A 19970-nucleotide genomic window follows, 5' to 3' on the forward strand; every position below is an offset into this window, starting at 1 on the left:
GTCCTTGCTACCCTCAGTGCTTCTTCCAATTAGTGCTCAACATGGAGAAGCACTGATTCATCAGCTGAGGGGGGAGGGGGGGGGGGGGAACGGGGGGGGGAGGGGGGGAGCGGTCAGTGCTAATTAGTAGGACGTTTCCTTGCCCATGTTTGACCTGATGCCATGAGACTTAATGGCGTCCGCAGTCAATGTTGAGGACTCCCAGGGCAACTCCCTCCCGACTGTCCACCACTGTGCCGCCACCTCTGGTGGGTCTTTCCTGTCGGTGGTACAGGACATACCCAGGGAGGGTGACGGTGGTGTCTGGGACATTGTCTGAAATGATTCCGTGAGTATGACTATGTCAAGCTATTGCTTGACTAGTCTGTGGGACATCTCTTCCAATTTTGGCACAAGCCCCCAGCTGTTAGTAAGGAGAATTTTGCAGGGTCGACAGGGCTGGGTTTGCCGTTGTCGTTTCCGGTGCCTAGGTCAATGCCGGGTGGTTTGTCTGGTTTCGTTCCTCTTAGACTTTGTAGTGGTTTGATACAACTGAGTGGCTTGCTAGGCCATTTCGGAGGGCAGTTGAGAGTCAACCACATTGCTGTGGGTCTGGAGTCACATGTAGGCCAGACCAGGTAAGGACAGCAGATTTCCTTCCCTAAAGTACATTAGTGAACCAGATGGGTTTTTACAACAATCGACAGTGGTTTCATGGAAACCATGTTCACCACTAGACTAACTTTTTATTTCCAGATTTATTAATTGAATTCAAATTCCACCATCTGCCATGGTGGAATTTGAACCCAGGCGCCCAGAGCATTAACCTGGGGCTCTGGGTTACTAGTTTAGTGACATTACCACTGTGCCGTGTGTCACAGCACATTGCAATGAGCCAACCTATCTCTTGCCAAAACAAAGCAATGAAATCATTTCTGCAACCCAACATATGTAATTGTCTGATCTATACAGTTGCAGAAACTTTTGACTTCCAGTAAATCTGTATTCAGGTATCACATTGCTTTTTTAAAAACTAATTCAGAAAATTAGGTGTATTTTGAACCACTGACCAATAAAGACGCAAAGTACTGGAGTGTATGGTTTGCAAAGTTTCCTACATCAAACTGGGATTTGCTTCAGTGACATCCCTACAGCTTTTCCCCAGTCAAATCTTTATTCTTGGTTACTCATTTTGGATGTGAAACATAATGGAAGCAGTGGCCTTATATCTGTCATCATTAACTTATATGGCACCTGCTTTACCACTTTATACATCGCTGTTTTTTGCATGACACCTGTTTGACTTTCACATTTGAAAAAAAGCTAAAGACAAATATTTGTTACTCCAAGACCTCTGAGCCACTGCGGGTTACAGCCTTGCTTCAACATAACTGTGATTCAGTGCTTTAAATTGATTTTAAGAGGGTTACATTTGATCTTGTCCATCCATAACTTGGGACCACCTCTGGACTCCAAGGAATAGCTGCAGCATGATCAGCAAAGAAATGATATCAGCTAAGCTGGTGGACAGCATAAAAGTTGGCCCAATCAACTGACCTTGTGTGGAGTTAAACACAAGCACAGACTAGGTGGACCGAATGGCCTGTTTTTGTGCTGTATATTTATGTAATTCTATGTATTCTCTACATTCACTTCAACAGATTTAATCTAGTAGTGTTTTCCCTTCTGAAATAAAAAGACTCTTCAAAGAAATATGTCACTCCTGCAATTAAATAACTTTCAGATCAACCCTAACTCAAAATCAACCTTAATTTTCAGCCCAACCTCCAATTCTAACCTTGTCTGTAAATTTCAGTGCAGGTCTAATTACTGACCGTGGTGGCAACAAAGCCTAAAGAGATGGCATCAAGATTGAGAGCAAGGCGAAGGGGTTCATTGGCAAAAAGGCAGGAGTGGGAACAAAGTGGAAGGGTTCTACAACAAACAGGGAACTTTATGGGAATATGTAGGAGGGCTTGGTAACAAGATCAATGAAACAGGGAAAAACCTGACAAGTTGAAAGTGTAAACCTACCTGCACTACTGATTTAGGAGTACACAGGAATGTCGGAAGAATCAGGAGAGAAGTAAGCAGTCAGAAACGTTTCCCTAGTCCCTCACGAACCAATAACCAATGAAAAAGGTCACAAAAAATCTTGTGACAAAATCAAGAACCAGTACAATACCCAGTGAGACAAAAACCAAACAACATCCCAGACAGTCTGGGCCCACTTTAATCCCCACTGTGCCAATGGATTGCATGCAGCCAGACTGATAAATTGTGAAAGGTTCATTACTAACTGTAAAGGTTTAAGTAAAATTAATTTGGGCATTTTCAGTCCAATTCTTATTGATGTGGAGTCTGCAGCACAAACGTGCTCATAATTTCACATTAATAGTCAAGCTTACTAACAGAAGCCAGGAGGATGACACATGACAGCTGCAAATGGCACACTGGTGCAGAAAAAGTCGCTTTCTGAGGTTGATATTTAAACTTGCTGGTTGAAACTGTATGGTTGAAATTGTGTAGCATTGCAAAATAATCAGACTCTATCTGACCTAAACAGCTTGGTGCTAATGCAGAGTTCAGAAAAATGGATATACTTTCTTCATTAACTGTGCATGCACAAAATTAATTCCAAAAGGTTCTTTTATGAAAAGAATAAAAACAAAGTTGTAAGCACCTTCGTCAAAATACGATACTCCTTTTCACTTTATATAATCTTCAGTCAACTGTTCTGTGAACATTTAAAATCTATCACTTACGAACAACCTGTAGGTGGTATGACAAACACAAGAACATAATAGGAGTAGACCGTTTGGACCCTCGAGCCTGCTCCCCCGTTCAATACAGTCATGGTTAATCGACCTCAACTTCACTTTCCTGCTGCTCCCCATATCCATCAATTCCCTGAGAGATCAAAAATCTATCTATATAATAAAAGCAAAATACTGCGGATGCTGGAAATCTGAAATAAAAACAAGAAATGCTGGATTCACTCAGCAGGTCTGGCAGCATCTGTGGAGAGAGAAGCAGAGTTAACGTTTCAGGTCAGTGATCCTTCTTCAGAATCTATCCATCTCAGTCTTGAATTTACTCAACAGTACAGCATCCACAACCCTCTGGGATAGGGAATTCCAAAGATTCACAACGCTCTGAGTGAAGAAATTTCACATCTCAGTCCTAAATGATCAACCTCTTATCCTGAGGCTATGGCCCCGTGTTCTAGATTCCCCAGCCAGGAGAAACAACCTCTCAGTGTCTATCCTGTTAAGCCCCTTCAGAATCTTGTATGTTTCAATGAGACCACTTCATTCTTCTAAACTCCAGAGGGGATAGGCCCAATTTACTCATCCTCTCATAGGAGAACCCTCTCATCCTTCCTTAGATATGGGGATCAAAACTGCACACAGTACTACAGGTGTAGTCTCACCAAAGCCCTGTGCAATTGTGGAAGACATCCCCTATTCTTGAACTGCAATCCCCTTCCAATAAAAGCCAACATGCCATTTGCCTTCCTATATTGCTTTCTGTACCTGCATGCTAACTTTGTGTTCCTTGTACGAGTACACCGAAGTCTCTCTGATCATCAACATTTAAACGTTTCATGCTGTTACAAGCAAGGTGGGAGTAATGCACTGTTAATTCAGTCCCACTACTCCACAAGTCACAGTATATTAGTAAAGTTTCCCACCTATCAGAAAAAAATAGCCAAATTAATCACTTTATTTATCCCCAGAATAAAGCACGGCAAACCAGATTTATTTAATCAAAATTAACTATTTATTAATAAACCAAGTTTTAAGCGATAATGAGATGAATCTATATGTATGAAAAGATTTTATAACTCCTTAATCTTCCTAACCCTCAGGCACACATATACATTCAATTGCCAATGGTTAACCGGGGAAAACGGAAATATGGTCTTTACAGCAGTTTCTCAGGAATAATAAAATAACTTGGTTGTAACTTCTGGTGGTATTTTCCGATTCAGTGAGATGTCCCAGAGTCGAATAGTCAGATGTGTCTCCAGGTGAAATTAATGAACGGTTTATGGTGGGTAGGCATTCAAAGTAATTTGTCTGCAGCACGTATCACACAGATCTTTCAGCAACAGGTTGTAGCAACAGGTCTATTTAAATTTTAAAGTAGCAGTCTAACAGTATAAACTTTCTTGAGATTTCAGGAACTTCCAAATATACAAAGAATGCAACAGGACTCACGAAGTAGAGATTTTTCAGAGACTGGAGACTACCTTCAACAATGCAGGCTTCCTCTCAGCAAAAGAGCCTTTCTCCATAGAGCAGTGTTCCTCCAGAGTAGAGCGACTTCTCTTCCTCAGAGTATTTTCTATCTCTTCAGGCATAAACAGCTACAAGGGTTTTGGCTCCCATACATTAGATTTTTTCAACTCCTTCAAAGTTCTTTTAACTTCATGAAGAAATCAGAATTTCACTTGATCCAGGAGTTATTTTTCAAAAGAGTGTTTTCTGGGATGTATTCCTGGCCAGTTCCAGCAGTAACTCTTCCAGCTGCTCACAGCCCCCTGGTTTCTTCTTTCACTCTGTCCTGTTTCACTGCAGAACTGAAGCTGCAAGCTTTCTCAATAGGAGTCATAAGGCGGCCGTACAACCATCAGGTTGCTTGGATACAAATTGCTCTGCAGCCTGGACTCTTCAAACACTAAACCTCTGCAGTTATTGTCCAGAGTTTTTTTTCCGGTTTTAAAGGCACACAGACCTCCTAGTTTTTAAAAAAATCAAAAGTGCTTATGACAATGCCTTTTAAAAAAATATTCTGCTTTTCTATTAAGACCAAAATGAATAACCTCACACTTCCCCACATTATACTCCATCTGCCAACTTGTTGCCCCCTCACTTAACTTGTCTATATCTCTTTGCAGCCTCTTTGTGTCCTCCTCACAGCTTACATTCCCACCTAGCTTTGTATCATCAGCAAACTTAGATCATTAGTTTCAGTCTCTTCATCTAATTTATTTATATAAATTGCAAATAGCTGAGGCCCCAGCACTGATCCTCGTAACTCTTCACTAGTCAGTCTGCCAACTTAAAAATGTCCTGTTTATCCTTACTCTCTGTTTCCTGTCCATTAATCAATCCTTCATCCATGCTAATATATTACCCCCAACTCCAAGAGCCCTTATCTTGTGTAGTAACAATTTGTGTGGCACCTTATCAAATGCCTTTTGGCTTTTAGTCCCTTAATTATCTCCAATCCTTTTTCTCTGCTGATATTCATTACCTTATGTTCCTCACTCTTATTAGCCCCTTGGTTACCCTCTATTTCTGGTATATAATTTGTGTCTTGTACTGTGAAGACAGACACAAAATATTTGTTCAACATGTCTGCCATTTCCCCAGGTTAATTTCTCCTGCCTCCGCCTCTAAGGGCCCAACACTTACTTTAGCTACTCTCTTCCTTTTTATACATTTGTAAAAGCTCTCTCAATCTGTTTTGAGATTCTGGGCTGGTTTACTCATTTTTCTTTTACCTTTTTATCTAATTTTTGTTCACCCTTTGCTGATTTCTAAAACACTCCCAATCCTCAGGCTTACTACTATTTTTTGCAACATCATGAGCCTCTTTTAATCTAACACGATCCTTAACTTCCCTAGTAACCATTTAACTTTAAATAATTAAAAATGAGTTACAGCTGGGAATTGATCCTAGAACCAATTGATTGTATCTATTGCAGTACTAAACAGTACTTGGGAAACATGATCATGCACAGTTGCAGTTTGCGTATTAAAAATGACAGCTGTAGTGGGGATAGGAGATGCGCCAGTCCAATTCTAATTAATTAAAAAGCATGCTTCTATATGATATATTGCTATTATAGAATTGCAATATTAGACATTCCACTGCCGACACTAATGTAAGGAATAGAGGTGCCTTGAGGTCAGTAATGTCTCCTAAAGTTATTCCTCACAATCGTGCACTGCACCTTGTAACTATTTCCTTTTCAGCTAATCAGGATTGAATTGAAACATCATCTTACGGGAACCAAGGTTCCAACCATTATGTTCACCAAACAAGTACCACCTGTCAAAGTTTTGACCCTAAGCTTCTATAATGATCCTGGGGGAACTTGGCTGTGAGGCAGTTTATGGCGTCCTTCCACTCCTGGGGAAAGGGAGGAGGAAGTTGAGCACAGAATAGGATGTTCTGAGGAACATAAAGAAGGCATAGTGCTGTTGCAATTGTTGATGTATAATTTTCACTGATTAATAGTAAATACACTGTGATATACGCATCTTGTTTGAAGCTTTGTCTGGAAAGAGTTGAAAACCCACTCATCCAGTGAGTCTTCACACTTGTTAATCCCTTAGGTGGTGAGTCAGGGTTGCATGATCATTAGACCACACACTGTTGACTTGCACACCTCCAGCCTCCTCTCCATTTATTTCAGATCTATACCTCCCTGAAGTGGCATAGTGGTAATGTCACTGGACTAGTAATCCAGAGACTCAGGCTAAGATGCTGGTGATATGGGTTCAAATCCCACCAGAGCAGCTGGTGGAATTTAAATTCAATTAATCAGCAGATACATGGGAACATCACCACTTGCAAGTTCCCGTCCAAGTCACACATCATCCTGACTTGGAACTATATCGCCGTTCCTTCACTGTCGCTGGGTCAAATTCCTGGAACACCCTTCCTAACAGCACTGTGGGTGTGCCTACCTCACAATGACTGCAGTGGTTCAAGGCGGCAGCTTACCACCACCTTCTCAAGGGCAATTAGTGATGGGCAATAAATACTGGCCTAGCCAGCGACACCATGAATGAAAATAAAATAAAAATTAAATCAATAAAACCTAGTCTCCAGTGAACCATTACTATGTCCCCTCCTGGCCACCCCATCAGGTTCTCTAACCTGCCATCCTTACCTGGTCTGGCCTACATGTGACTCCAAACCCACAGTTGCCCTCAGAAATGGCCCAGCAAGCCATTCAGTTGTAACCCACTATACAATAGACTGCAGGAGTTCAAGGAGGTCTTCGCAAAGGCAGTTATGAATGGCCAACAAATGCTGTCATTGCCAGCGACGTTCACATCCCAAGAAGGGAAGAAGAAAATTCCCCAAACATAACATTTTTTCGATACAGTTTATTGAAATTTTTGTGGTGTGTAAGACCTGTACAGGAGAGAAAAAGAGGCAAAACAGAGGGAATTCATATTTTATAAAATAAATTTGGGGGGGGGGGGAGAGAGAGGGGGAAGAGAGAGAGAGAGGGGGGAAGAGAGAGAGAGAGGGGGGAAGAGAGAAAGAGAGGGGGGAAGAGAGAGAGAAAGGGGGGGAAGGGAGAGAGAGGGGGGGAAGGGAGAGAGAGGGGGGGGAAGAGAGAGAGAGAGGGAGGGGGGAAGGGAGAGAGAGGGGGAAGAGAGAGAGAGAGGGGGGAAGAGAGAGAGAGAGGGGGGAAGAGAGAAAGAGAGGGGGGAAGAGAGAGAGAAAGGGGGGAAGGGAGAGAGAGGGGGGAAGGGAGAGAGAGGGGGGGGAAGAGAGAGAGAGAGGGAGGGGGGAAGGGAGAGAGAGGGGGAGGGGGGAAGGGAGAGAGAGAGGGAGGGGGAAGGGAGAGAGAGAGAGAGAGGGAGGGGGGAAGGGAGAGAGAGAGAGAGGGAGGGGGGAAGGGAGAGAGAGAGAGAGAGGGAGGGGGGAAGGGAGAGAGAGAGAGAGAGGGAGGGGGGAAGGGAGAGAGAGGGAGGGAGGGGGGAAGGGAGAGAGAGGGAGGGGGGAAGGGAGAGAGGGGGGGAAGGGAGGGAAGGGAGAGAGGGAGGGAGGGAAGGGAGAGAGAGAGGGAGGGGGGGAAGGGAGAGAGAAAGGGAGGGGGGAAGGGAGAGAGAGAGGGGGGAAGGGAGAGAGAGAGAGGGGGAGAGAGAGAGGGGGGGGGAAGGGGAAGAGAGAGAGAGGGGGGAAGGGGGAGAGAGAGAGGAGGAAATGGGGAGAGAGAGAGAGGGGGAAGTGGGAGAGAGAGGGGGAAGGGGGAGAGAGAGGGGAGAGAGAGAGGGGGGAAGGAGAGAGGGGGAAGGAGAGAGGGGGAAGGAGAGAGGGGGGAAGGAGAGAGGGGGGAAGGAGGGAGGGGAAGGAGAGGGGGGGGAAGGAGAGGGGGGGAAGGAGAGAGGGGGAAGGAGAGAGGGGGAAGGAGAGAGGGGGGGAGAGGGGGGGAGAGAGGGGGGAAGGAGAGAGGGGGTAAGGAGAGGGGGGAAGGAGGGGGGGAAGGAGAGGGGGGGGAAGGAGAGGGGGGGGAAGGAGAAGGGGGGAAGGAGAGGGGGAGGGGGGAAGGAGAGGGGGGAAGGAGAGGGGGAAAAGAGAGGGAGGAAGGAGTGGGGGAAAAGGAGGGGGAAAAGAAGAGGGGGAAAAGGAGGGGGGAGGGGGAAGGGGGAAAGGAGAGGGGAAAGGAGAGGGGGAAAGGGGGGGATGGAGAGGGAGAGGGGGAAGGGGGAGAGAGAGAGGGGGAAAGGGGGAGAGAGAGAGGGGGGAAGAAGAGGGGGGAAGGAGAGGTGAGAGGGAGGGGGAATGAGAGAGGGGAGGGGGGGAGAGAGAGGAGGGGGTAGAAGAGAGGAGGTGGGAGAGAGAGAGAAGGGGGGAGGAGGGGAAGAAGAGAGAAGGGGGGAGAAGGGGGGAGGGGGAGAAGGGGGGAGAAGGGGGTAGAAGGGGGGAGGGGGTAGAAGGGAGGAGGGGGGAGAAGGGGGTAGAAGGGGGGAGGGGGGAGAACAAAGAACACTACAGCACAGGAACAGGCCATTCGGCCCTCCAAGCCTGCGCCGATCTTGATTCCTGCCTAAACTAAAACCTGCACTTCCGGAGTCCGTATCCCTCGATTCCCATCCTATTCATGTATTTGTCAAGATGCCTCTGAAACGTCTCCATGGTACCTGCTTCCACCACCTCCCCTGGCAACGTTCCAGGCACTCACCACCCTCTGTGTAAAGAACTTGCCTCGCACATCCCCGCTAAACTTTGCCCCTTTCACCTTAAACCTATGTCCCCTAGTAACTGACTCTTCCACCCTGGGAAAAAGCTTCTGACTATCCACTCTGTCCATGCCGCTTATAACTTTGTAAACCTCTATCATGTCGCCCCTCCACCTCCGTCGTCCCAGTGAAAACAATCCGAGTTTATCCAACCTCTCCTCATAGCTAATGCCCTCCAGACCAGGCAACATCCTTGTAAACCTCTTCTGTACCCTCTCCAAAGCCTCCACGTCCTTCTGGTAGTGTGGCGACCAGAATTGCACGCAATATTCTAAGTGTGGCCTAACTAAAGTTCTGTACAGCTGCAGCATGATTTGCCTATTTTTATACTCTATGCCCCGACCGATGAAGGCAAGCATGCCGTATGCCTTCTTGACTACCTTATCCACCTGCGTTGCCACTTTCAGTGACCTGTAGACCTGTACGCCCAGATTTCTCTGCCTGTCAATACTCCTAAGGGTTCTGCCATTTACTGTATACTTCCCACCTGCATTAGACCTTCCAAAATGCATTACCTCACATTTGTCCGAGTTAAACTCCATCTGCCATTTCTCCGCCCAAGTCTCCAACCGATCTATATCCTGCTGTGTCCCCTGACAATCCTCATCACTGTCCGCAACTCCACCAACCTTTGTGTCATCCACAAACTTACTAATCAGACCAGTTACATTTTCCTCCAAATCATTTATATATACTACAAACAGCAAAGGTCCCAGCACTGATCCCTGCGGAACACCACTAGTCACATCCCTCCATTCAGAAAAGCACCCTTCCACTGCTACCCTCTGTCTTCTATGACCGAGCCAGTTCTGTATCCATCTTGCCAGCTCCCCTCTGATCCCATGTGACTTCACCTTTTGTATCAGTGTGCCATGAGGGACCTTGTCAAAGGCTTTACTGAAGTCCATATAGATAACATCCACTGCCTTTCCTTCATCAATCATCTTCGTCACTTCCTCAAAAACTCAATCAAATTAGTAAGACACGACCTCCCCTTCACAAAACCATGCTGCCTCTCGCTAATAAGTCCATTTGTTTCCAAATGGGAGTAAATCCTGTCCCGAAGAATCCTCTCCAATAATTTCCCTACCACTGACGTAAGGCTCACCAGCCTATAATTTCCTGGATTATCCTTGCCACCGTTCTTAAACAAAGGAACAACATTGGCTATTCTCCAGTCCTCTGGGACCTCACCTGTAGCCAATGAGGATGCAAAGATTTCTGTCAAGGCCTCAGCAATTTCTTCCCTTGCCTCCCTCAGTATTCTGGGGTAGATCCCATCAGGCCCTGGGGACTTATTTACCTTAATGCTTTGCAAGACACCCAATACATCCTCCTTTTTGATAATGAGATGACTGAGACTATCTACACTCCCTTCCCTAGGCTCATCATCCACCAAGTCCTTCTCCTTGGTGAATACTGATGCAAAGTACTCATTTAGTACCTCGCCCATTTCCTCTGGCTCCACACATAGATTCCCTTCTCTGTCCTTGAGTGGGCCAACCCTTTCCCTGGTTACTCTCTTGTTCTTTATATACGTATAAAAAGCCTTGGGATTTTCCTTAATCCTGTTTGCCAATGACTTCTCATAACCCCTTTTAGCCCTCCTGACATGGAAGGGGGGAGGGGGGAGGGGGGGAAGGAGGGGGGAGAAGGGGGGAGAGGGGAGAAGGGGGGAGGAGGAGGGGGGAGAAGGGGGAGGAGAGGGGGGAGGTGGAAGAAGGGGGGAGAGGAGGGGGGACAAGGGGAGGTGGGGGGAGAAGGAGGGAGGGGGAGATTGGGGAGAGTGGGTGGCGGTAGGGAGGAGGGGAGGGAGGGTGGCGGGTTGGGGGAGGAGAGTGGGGGGTCGCTAAGGAGAGGGGGAATCGGGAGGCTGGGGGGTCGCTCAGGAGAGGTGGGGGAATCGGGAGAAGTGGGTGGGGGGGGGGCGGCTCGGGGGAGGATGGTTTGGAGGGAGGCGGCTCGAGGGAGGATGGTGTTGGCAGAATGATTGGGGGTGGGAAGGGAAGGGTGGAAGATAATATTTCAACATCAGGGACTTTTTAAGTTTGGCGGCACAGTGGCGAGCACTGCAGCCTCACAGCTCCAGCGACCCAGATTCATTTCTGGGTACTGCCTGTGTGGACTTTGCAAGTTTTCCCTGTGACCGTGTGGGTTTCTGCCGAGTGCTCCGGTTTACTCCCATAGCCAAAGATTTTCAAATTGATAAGTAAATTGGCCTTTGTAAATTGCCCCTAGTGTAGGTAGGTGGTAGGAGAATTGTGGGGATGTGGTAGGGAATATGGGATTAATGTTGTATTAGTATAAATGAGTGATCGATGGTTGGCACAGACTCGGTGGGCCGAAGGGCCTGTTTCAATGCTGTATCACTCCATTTCGCTGCCTCAACCGTTTACTTCATTCAAATCATTGATTTTTCAGAATAGAAATAAAAAATTACTTTCTCTCTACTACCTCCTTCACACCTACAGAATGCAGCACCAAGAAATCATTGTTACTTCGCCGCCGCCTGGTGTCCCCTAAATATCACCACCTGCTCTCGCGAGAGTGACCGCTCAATCCCCTACATTAAAAAAAAATGCAGCAAGCCTTACTTCCGGTTATTCTTGCGCAAGCGTAAATCACTTCTCAGGCAGCAGCGCTTCATGAATGTGTAGTTTTTAGTCAGTGCGCTAGTTAGTGCAATGGGCTGTTTGAAGCATCAGCGCTGCCCATATCTAACAGCTGCCGTTTCGGCGCCGCAACAAAGATTCAAAAGGGCAGGTGAGTGGGAAGCAGTTTTTTTTTGTTTGTGTGGCAGAGTTGGTGATGGAAGACTGGTAGGTGTTAGACAACTGATCATCGTCGGAGACCGGTTCTCCTCTAGTGGCAAAGTGAGCGACTGTAACGGGAAGCTTTGTGAGATGCTTTTTGGTGGGGTGGAGGGGAGGGGAGGGGGGGGGGGGTGTAGAGCGAGATCGTGCGGTGGAGGGTAGCGGGGGTTGGAGAGATAGTGCGAATGGAGGCGGTCACGCCAGGGTTAGCGCGAGCAGGGGCAGGGGCGGTTAGCGAATGGCAGGGGCCGGGGTTAGCGCGAGCAGGGGCAGGGGCGGTTAGCGAATGGCAGGGGCCGGGGTTAGCGCGAGCAGGGGCGGTTAGCGAATGACAGGGGCCGGGGTTAGCGCGAGCAGGGGCGGTTAGTGAATGACAGGGGCCGGGGTTAGCGCGAGCAGGGGCGGTTAGCGAATGACAGGGGCCGGGGCCAGCGCGAGCAGGGGCGGTTAGCGAATGACAGGGGCCGGGGCCAGCGCGAGCAGGGGCGGTTAGCGAATGACAGGGGCCGGGGCCAGCGCGAGCAGGGGCGGTTAGCGAATGACAGGGGCCGGGGCCAGCGCGAGCAGGGAGAGGCGGCTTGGGAGGTGTTGTTGAGGCGACAGCACAAGCGGTGGCGGCTCTTGGGTTGCAGGGAATGGAAGGGGAATACCAGCAAGTCCTCGGGATTGCAGCTCGAACAGATGCGGGTTGGGGACGGTTATGATGAAGAGAGGCGAGGGTGTCAACAAGCAGCCGGATGGGATGCCTTTTATTCCCCCTGTACAAAATGCGTAGAACACAAAAAAAACCTGGAATCTTCTGTCAGTTCGCACTCTTGCTCCGCAATCCTTTTCAGTCTCGAGTGTTTCCATGTCCATCGTAGACTTATTGTTTCAGCTGCTGTGTGTTGGTGTGTGTAGATATACCCTGATCCGTCTCCAGCTGCATCGAAAGGGAGCTGTCTAGAATTAATAATAATTATGAATCTGGATGCTTCTCACTACTGTTGCTGGCTTCGGGGATGCCAAGTCAGGGTCTATAGGAGCGAAACTGTAAATGCCTTTTTCCTTTCATTAAATATTTTTCTCCTGAACGCTGTCATCATTTCAGAGACCAGATGCAAACTTTAATAGGTTTCCTCCTCCTCCTCCTCCAGTTGAATGTCAAAAATTAGAGACGCGAAATCCAACCCCCCACCCTCCGTAAATAGTACGGTTTTTGTGAGGTGCCTAACATGAAACCGACCTTTCTTGTCATTCGAGAGGTTTGATACTATGCAAAATGTAATTTCTGGCTTCTCAAAAACATATTGTTGCATTTATATGCAACTACATATCGGAAGATCGGAATAGTGTCATTGCTAAATGAGGTTACTGTCCTTTCCATTTACATTCCTGCGAATTATTTTTCCTCGAGGTCAATATTGACTTCGACTTGATCGATAGGTGAAAGCCGGTGATTCCAGCGAAGCGTTTCTGAATCATTTTGTAAATGTATTTTTATGACTTTTAAGGAGAGATCGAGACCTCTAGACATGCAGGGGGACAATGTTGCGGATTGCTTTTTTTTTACAGCATTTCGCATTTTAATTTCTATCTCTGCCATCATTGTATTTATTTCATCGTTTTGTCAATAGATGTTCTGGGTTTGTTACTGGATCTGACTTCGACTGAGTCTCATTTTTTATTCTCCAGGTTTTTCACGCATGTTTACCTCGAGCGGAAGACTTTTTTTTCTAAATGTATTTTAATGCCGCTGTTTGCGCGAAGAAGCATATTCTTTGTTAATCTAACGATTTGCCTATTTTAAGAACAAAAATTAAGTATTCAGATAATTAAACTTGTATCTTTAGAAATTAAACGTTAATTTGTTTGCAGCATTTTCTGTTGATGCCAACATTTTCTGTTAATACCAGCTTTAGTCCAAAGCTTATTAAATTGCTATGCCTGTTAAAGTTAGACTGTTTGGAAGAGAAGTTAGTTGGAAGAACTGGACCTGAGGTTTTGATTTATTTAATAGACAAGGTGACTTCAAAGTAGATTGCAAGTTAGTATTTTGCATCAGAATTATTTAAAGTATAATTATATTTAAATATTCTCTCTACATCTTGTAGCTAGCTTTTAAAAATGCAAAAAAAAATTTGTAAGTAGTGTGGAATAAACTTTGTGATTTTTAAAAACTACTGAAAGATTATTTCTGTTTATCCCTCAGTCATTTGGAAAGAATTGTTTTAGATGCAATGGAAGTGCCTTCTACAGGCAAGTGGTTAGAGCAGGTACATATGATAGTGCCATTGATCAGATTGGGAGAGGTTCTTTAAAGTGAGCCTGTTTGTTTTTAATAATGAGGGTTTGTAATTTGTATTCTGATTCTTATTAAAAAAAAATGGTTTCCTTGACTAAAAAATTTCTTCTAGTGGATAATGCAGCAGTGTATTAGGAAATAAGGACAATGCAGTAATCTTAACTGCTGTGATTTTAATGCTACTTTTAACTTATTTAGCTTTATTTTCACTTTATTGAGACTGAATTATTTAAGCAGACATCTGGGACACAGTGAAATGCTGTAATTTTATCTCTAGGTTTCCTTGTCAAATGTGAACCACATATACTATTTGCTTTTCAACTGCAAAATAATTCATGGTGATGGACTGTGAATTCAATAAGGAATATGTCAAACTTATCTGTTTACTCAATGTAGTTTAGGCTTTACTTAATAAACTTTAACCAATAAGGATGCAGTTTTAATCTTGCAGGCATCTGCAAACCCTTTAGCTTTGCAATTTTAGATTATGGCATCAGAATTTCTTAAGATTCAGAAAAGATTCTCGGGGATGGTTCCAGGGATGAGGAATTTCAGTTATGAAGATAGACTAGAGAAGTTAGGACTGTTTTCCTTTAAGAAGAGAGGTGATTTGATAGAGGTATTCGAAATCATGAGGGGTCTGGACAGAGTAGATAGAGAGAAACTGTTCCCACTCGTGAAAGGATTGAGAACGAGAGGGCGCAGATTTAAAGCATTTTGTAAGAGAAGCAATGGTGACATGAGGAAAATCTTTTACACGCAGCGAGTGGTTAAGATCTGGAATGTGCTGCCCGTGAACGTGGTGGAGGCAGCTTCAATTGAAACATTCAAAAGGGAATTAGATAGTTATATGAAAAGGAAGAATGTGCAGGTTTACGGGGCGAAGGTGGGGGGAATGGAACTGAGTGAATTGCTCTTTGACAGCCAGTGTGGATATGGTGGGCCGAATGGCCTCCTGCACTGTAATGATTCTGTGAAGATAATCATGTTTATTTTTAATTTGTATATTAACTTATGAATTATGGCAATATAATTTAAAGATCACAGCAATCTGCAGTGTATATAACCATAAAGTATTTGTTTTATGTCTGTCTCAATACGTCATGAGTCCATGTGATACAAACGTTACTGTATTATGTATGGGCAGAAATAATTGGTTTTGCCCCCCTCTTGCTTGGTCTCCCAAATGTTAAGTATTGCACAAAGATGGGAGAGAGCTGAATGCCTTGGGGTGATGCAGCAGAAGTGGAGTTCAAGGTTGACAGATTTACCAACAAAGGGGGTTGGTGATGATGTATTTGAATGTTTTGAGAAGTCTTGTTTTCCCCCTACACCTGTTTTCATATTGTACTATTTTTGGGGAAGCGGGGAGCAAGAGTTTTAAAAATATTTTTATAAATCAGGTTCTGCAACCTTCATGGCACATCTCTGTATAAAATGTTTGTGTTTTTTATATCTTGGGTGAAGTCTTGACTTCTCATTCAGTTAGAGGGACTCTCCTTTAAGTATTGCATTCAAATTTATTTTCCATTACTATTGTGAATGAAGCTCCAGAGAAGCACCTCAGTGTAAAAGCCTTACTGAAATGAGGTCTTCCACCCTGCTCATATATTTCATACCCATTATATGATGATGTTGATCAAAGACAATTTTTGGAAAAATACTGTCTGACTGCAGGCAGTGGGGAGAGGGTGTGTGGGTGTTGGGATGGTGATGTGGTTAGTTGATGTCACTTCATTGATTATCTGTTCTGAGGTTCAATTTGCATTCGTTGAAATGCTGGAGTCTACAGAGCGTTGTCCAAAGCTGCTCTGCAGTACTCCATAGTGCAGGTATAGCTTGTGCTCTTCTAGTGAATTCTGATGTCCAGCATGTATTTATTTTTATATATTGTGAACAGAACTACTGTGCTAATAATATCACAGAACAAACGCTATAGTTCTGGGTGTTATGAAGAAAAAGCTTAAACATGGAAAAATTGCTGCCCTGAAAAGTTTTTCAGTTTTTTTTTCTCCAAACCAGTATAAGAAAAGAAATACCTGTTTACTCTTAGTGGTGTTAGCAAATTGTGCTCTTTTAGACTTTGGTCTTTGTAGCCCAGTCTATAACATGGGCATCAAAATTTGATAAATTTCTCATGAACAGATGTTACCAACCTTTTTGGTGCTTGATAGTTTAGTGTACCTGCACATATCATTTAAAATAATTCCCATTTCTTAGTATCTTGTTTATTTTAGTCTGCAGTGGTTTTGTTTTGAAAGCATACTAAATATTCGATGTATTTCATAGATATTGGTTGTTCTTTGGTATTGAAGGTTTGAAGCATTCTTTGTCTCCTCTTGCCTCTGGTACTTACTCTTCATGGTGCTGTGGGTATGAGAGCGTTAAATGTAAAATCTAAGCCACGTGCATGTGACTTTGCGATTTGAGTGAGCATATTTCTTAAAATTTCAACTTGTAATGGTCAAAGCCATTCTATTGTAAATTATATAGGTACACGAATTCTGGTTCATGAAGTGTCGGTGATTTTAATACAAAATGATTTCACTGTAAAAGAATACGTAGCAGTGCTAACCTTGGCATCCCATTCAAACCAGCGCTGAACTTCAAACTTCACATTCTATTTTTCATAAATATCGCACTTGTAACTCCTCAACATTGCCTGCCTCCATCTTTACCTCAGTAACTCCATCACTAAAACTTTATCCATTCTATTGTCACTGTTAGTTTCAATGTCTTTCATATCCTTGGCATCCCATAACCCACCTTCTACCTTGTCCAAAATTCAGATGTCCATATTATATCCCACACTATCCTGCTCACCCATTTTACCTGTTCTTGATCTTGCCTTCAATTTACCCCACACAATTTCTGCAGCCTGCTGTAGCCTTCAATCCCTCCTCGTACCTCGCAGCCTGTAGCTCCAGCTATTGTGTCCCCATCCCTTCATCCCAACATTGGTGGCAGAACCTTCAGCCACCTTGGCTCCTGCTGTCTAGAACTACCTCTCCGGTTCTCTATCCAGTTTTGAAAATGCTTATTTTTAAAGTGAGATTTCAGTAATTTCTCTCTTGCTTATGGTCTGTTGCCTAATCCACTGTGAAATGCATTGCAAGTTTTCTCTGGTAAAGATGTTACAAAGACCTTAAAATCATAGAATGATACGGCACAGAGGTAGCCCATTCGGCCCATTGCGCCTGTGCCAGTTCTTCAGTAGTGCTATTTCATTAATCCCACTCACTGTTTTCCCCATAATCCTGTAATTTTATTCCTTTCTCTTTTGAATATTGCTGTTGAATCTGCTTCCACTACCCTTTCAGGCAGTGCATTCCAGATCAAAACTCACTGTGTAATTCATGTCGTCCCAATCACCTCAAATCTGAGACCTCCTGGTTAGCAACTTCTGCAACTGGAAACAGTGTGAATAAGGAAAAACTATTAAAACAATTCATGATTTTGAATACCCTATTAAATATCTTCTTAACCTTCTCTGCTGTAAGAACCAACAACTGCAGCTTCTTAAGTCTGTCCGCATAACTGAAGTCCCTTACCCCTGGTACCACTCTAATGACTTACACTTGAGTATACAGGGCATAATTTCAAAGTTTGCAGATGACGTGGAACTCTGAAAGGTAGCAAACAGTGAGGAAGATAGTAACAGGCTGCAGGAGGGCATAGACTGGTGAAATGAGAGGACATAAAATTTAATGTAGTGAAGTGATTGATTTTGTGGGGAGAATGAGGAGAGGCAAGATAAGTCAAATGTTACAATTTTAAAGGATGTGCAGTAACAAAGAATTGGTGTACTTACACAAATGTTTGAAGGTGGCAGGGCAAGTTGAGAAGGCTGCTTTTTTAAAAAAAAAAGCATATGGGATCCTTGGCTTTATAAATAAAGACATTAAGTACAAGGACGTTTTGCAAAACCTTTTATAAATCGCTGGTTAGACCCCAGCTGGAGTATTGTCTGATTCTGGGCACTGCACTTTAGGAAGGCTGTCCAGACTTGAGTGAGGGTGCAGTGGAGATTTACTTGTATGGTACTTGGGGTGAAAGACTTGAGTTGGAGAGACTAGAGGGACTGGGGTTGTTCTCCTTAGTGCAGAAAAGATTAAGGGGAAATTTGATGGAAGTGTTAAAAATCATGAAAGGTTTTGTTAGAGTAAATAAGGAGAAATTGCTTGTTTCTTTTGGAAGATGGATCAATAACCAGAGGACACAGATGTAAGTTAATTAGCTCAAGAACCAGAGGCAACATGAGGGAGAAAATGTTTATGCAGGGAGTTCTGCTATGGAATGCACTACCTGAAAGGAAGGTGGAAGCATATTCAAAAGTAACTTTAAAAAGGGAATTTGCAAGTATTTATCAAGGAGATGGAAGGTTATCGGGGGCAGGTAGAAATGGGGAGTAATCAGTTCAGTCATGAATTTATTGAATGGCGGAGCAGGCTCGAAGGGCCGAGTGGCCTATTCCTGCTCCTATTTCGTATGTGCGGAGGAGGAGTGAAACTAATTTCAAAGAGTCGGGACAGGCACGGTCGACTGGCAGCCTTCTATGCTGAATCGTTCTGATTTTATCTCCCAATGGATTAAGTTGGAGTGTGTTGCAAGCAATCGAGCAAGCTGCTTAGGTGTGTGGGGATCTAGATAGACTGGGCAGTTAGGTTGAAAAATGGCAAGTGACACTCAGCATTGACTGGTGCCTTGTGATGTGACTGGGAAGTAGAATAAATGTTGGGGACTAGAAGCAGAATGATGCTAGTTTACAGGATGTAGCATGGGGAAAGGATTTGGAGGTATTGGTGGGCAGTTCGTTGAAACTTTCTGCAGCAGTGGTAAATAAGGCAAATAGAATGTTGAGTTGTATGTAGTAGAACACATGATGAGATTTAGATATACAGCACTGAAACAGGCCCTTCGGCCCACCGAGTCTGTGCCGACCATTAACCACCCATTTATGCTAATCCTACACTAATTCCATATTTCTACCACATCCTCACCTGTCCCTATATTCCCCTACCACCTACCTATACTAGGGGCAATTTATAATGGCCAATTTACCTATCAACCTGCAAGTCCTTTGGCTGTGGGAGGAAACCGGAGCACCCGGAGGAAACCCACACAGACACAGGGAGAACTTGCAAACTCCACACAGGCAGTACCCAGAATTGAACCCGGGTCGCTGGAGCTGTGAGGCGGCGGTGCTAACCACTGCGCCGCCCTGTGATGTGATGTGATACTGAACCTAGCAAAGACTTTTTAACTGCTTATGAGGTGGTGTGTGCATTGCTGTTTGCCATCTTACAAGAAAGATGTCACAGCATTGGAAAAGGTTCAGCTTAGGGCTCTGTCTGCCTGACAGTTGGCATCTGACATCCAGGCGGCAAGGAGAGTCTATAGAAGTTGAGTTTATGTATAGAGAGAAGTTTGAAGTCATCTTACTGAGCTTTTCAAGATCCTTAAGAATATCGACAGGTTGAATCGTGAGAGAATATTTACTTTGTTTTTTCTCTTGGGGATAATGAGGGGCATGAGATAAAGTCAAGAAAAAGGAAGATGGACAAACAGGGTGGTGAGTATTTGAATGAACTGTCAAGGGAGGTGGTTAAGTTAAATAGCCTCAATATTTGGAGTCAGGCTGGTATAGGGACAAAATTAATTGAGTGGTGTAGCTCGTGAACGGTGTATTCTATTTGTGAATTCTGTGGCTGGCCAGATGGACCAGAAAGTCTCTTTCGGTCTTGTACATTCCTTTATTGTATGAGTCTAAGTCTTTATATTGTAAACATAATTAATTAGAAATGATGTTTATATGGAGTATTTTCTCAAACATAAATTATTTGGGTAGTCTTCCAGGGGTGACAACTTTGAAGGCACTGTCATGCTTGTTTCCTTTTA

At 44.4% G+C, this 19970-nt stretch overlaps 1 protein-coding gene across 3 annotated transcripts in view; it reads left to right on the plus strand.

The window, feature by feature from the left end:
- Positions 1-19970, plus strand: part of fam222aa (family with sequence similarity 222 member Aa) — a 354535-nt gene that overhangs the window by 23108 nt on the left and 311457 nt on the right. For 2 of the 3 annotated variants that reach the window (XM_068054764.1, XM_068054766.1), the window contains exon 1: positions 11616-11738. The exons of the other annotated variant lie outside the window; for it this stretch is intronic. The gene's annotated coding sequence lies outside the window, so the exon portion shown is untranslated. Of the gene's footprint in view, positions 1-11615; positions 11739-19970 lie in introns of those variants that run through there. 3 annotated transcript variants of the gene reach the window in all.

This window comes from Heterodontus francisci, chromosome 23 (assembly GCF_036365525.1).
Source record: "Heterodontus francisci isolate sHetFra1 chromosome 23, sHetFra1.hap1, whole genome shotgun sequence".
In the NCBI taxonomy this organism is placed as follows: Eukaryota; Metazoa; Chordata; class Chondrichthyes; order Heterodontiformes; family Heterodontidae; genus Heterodontus; species Heterodontus francisci.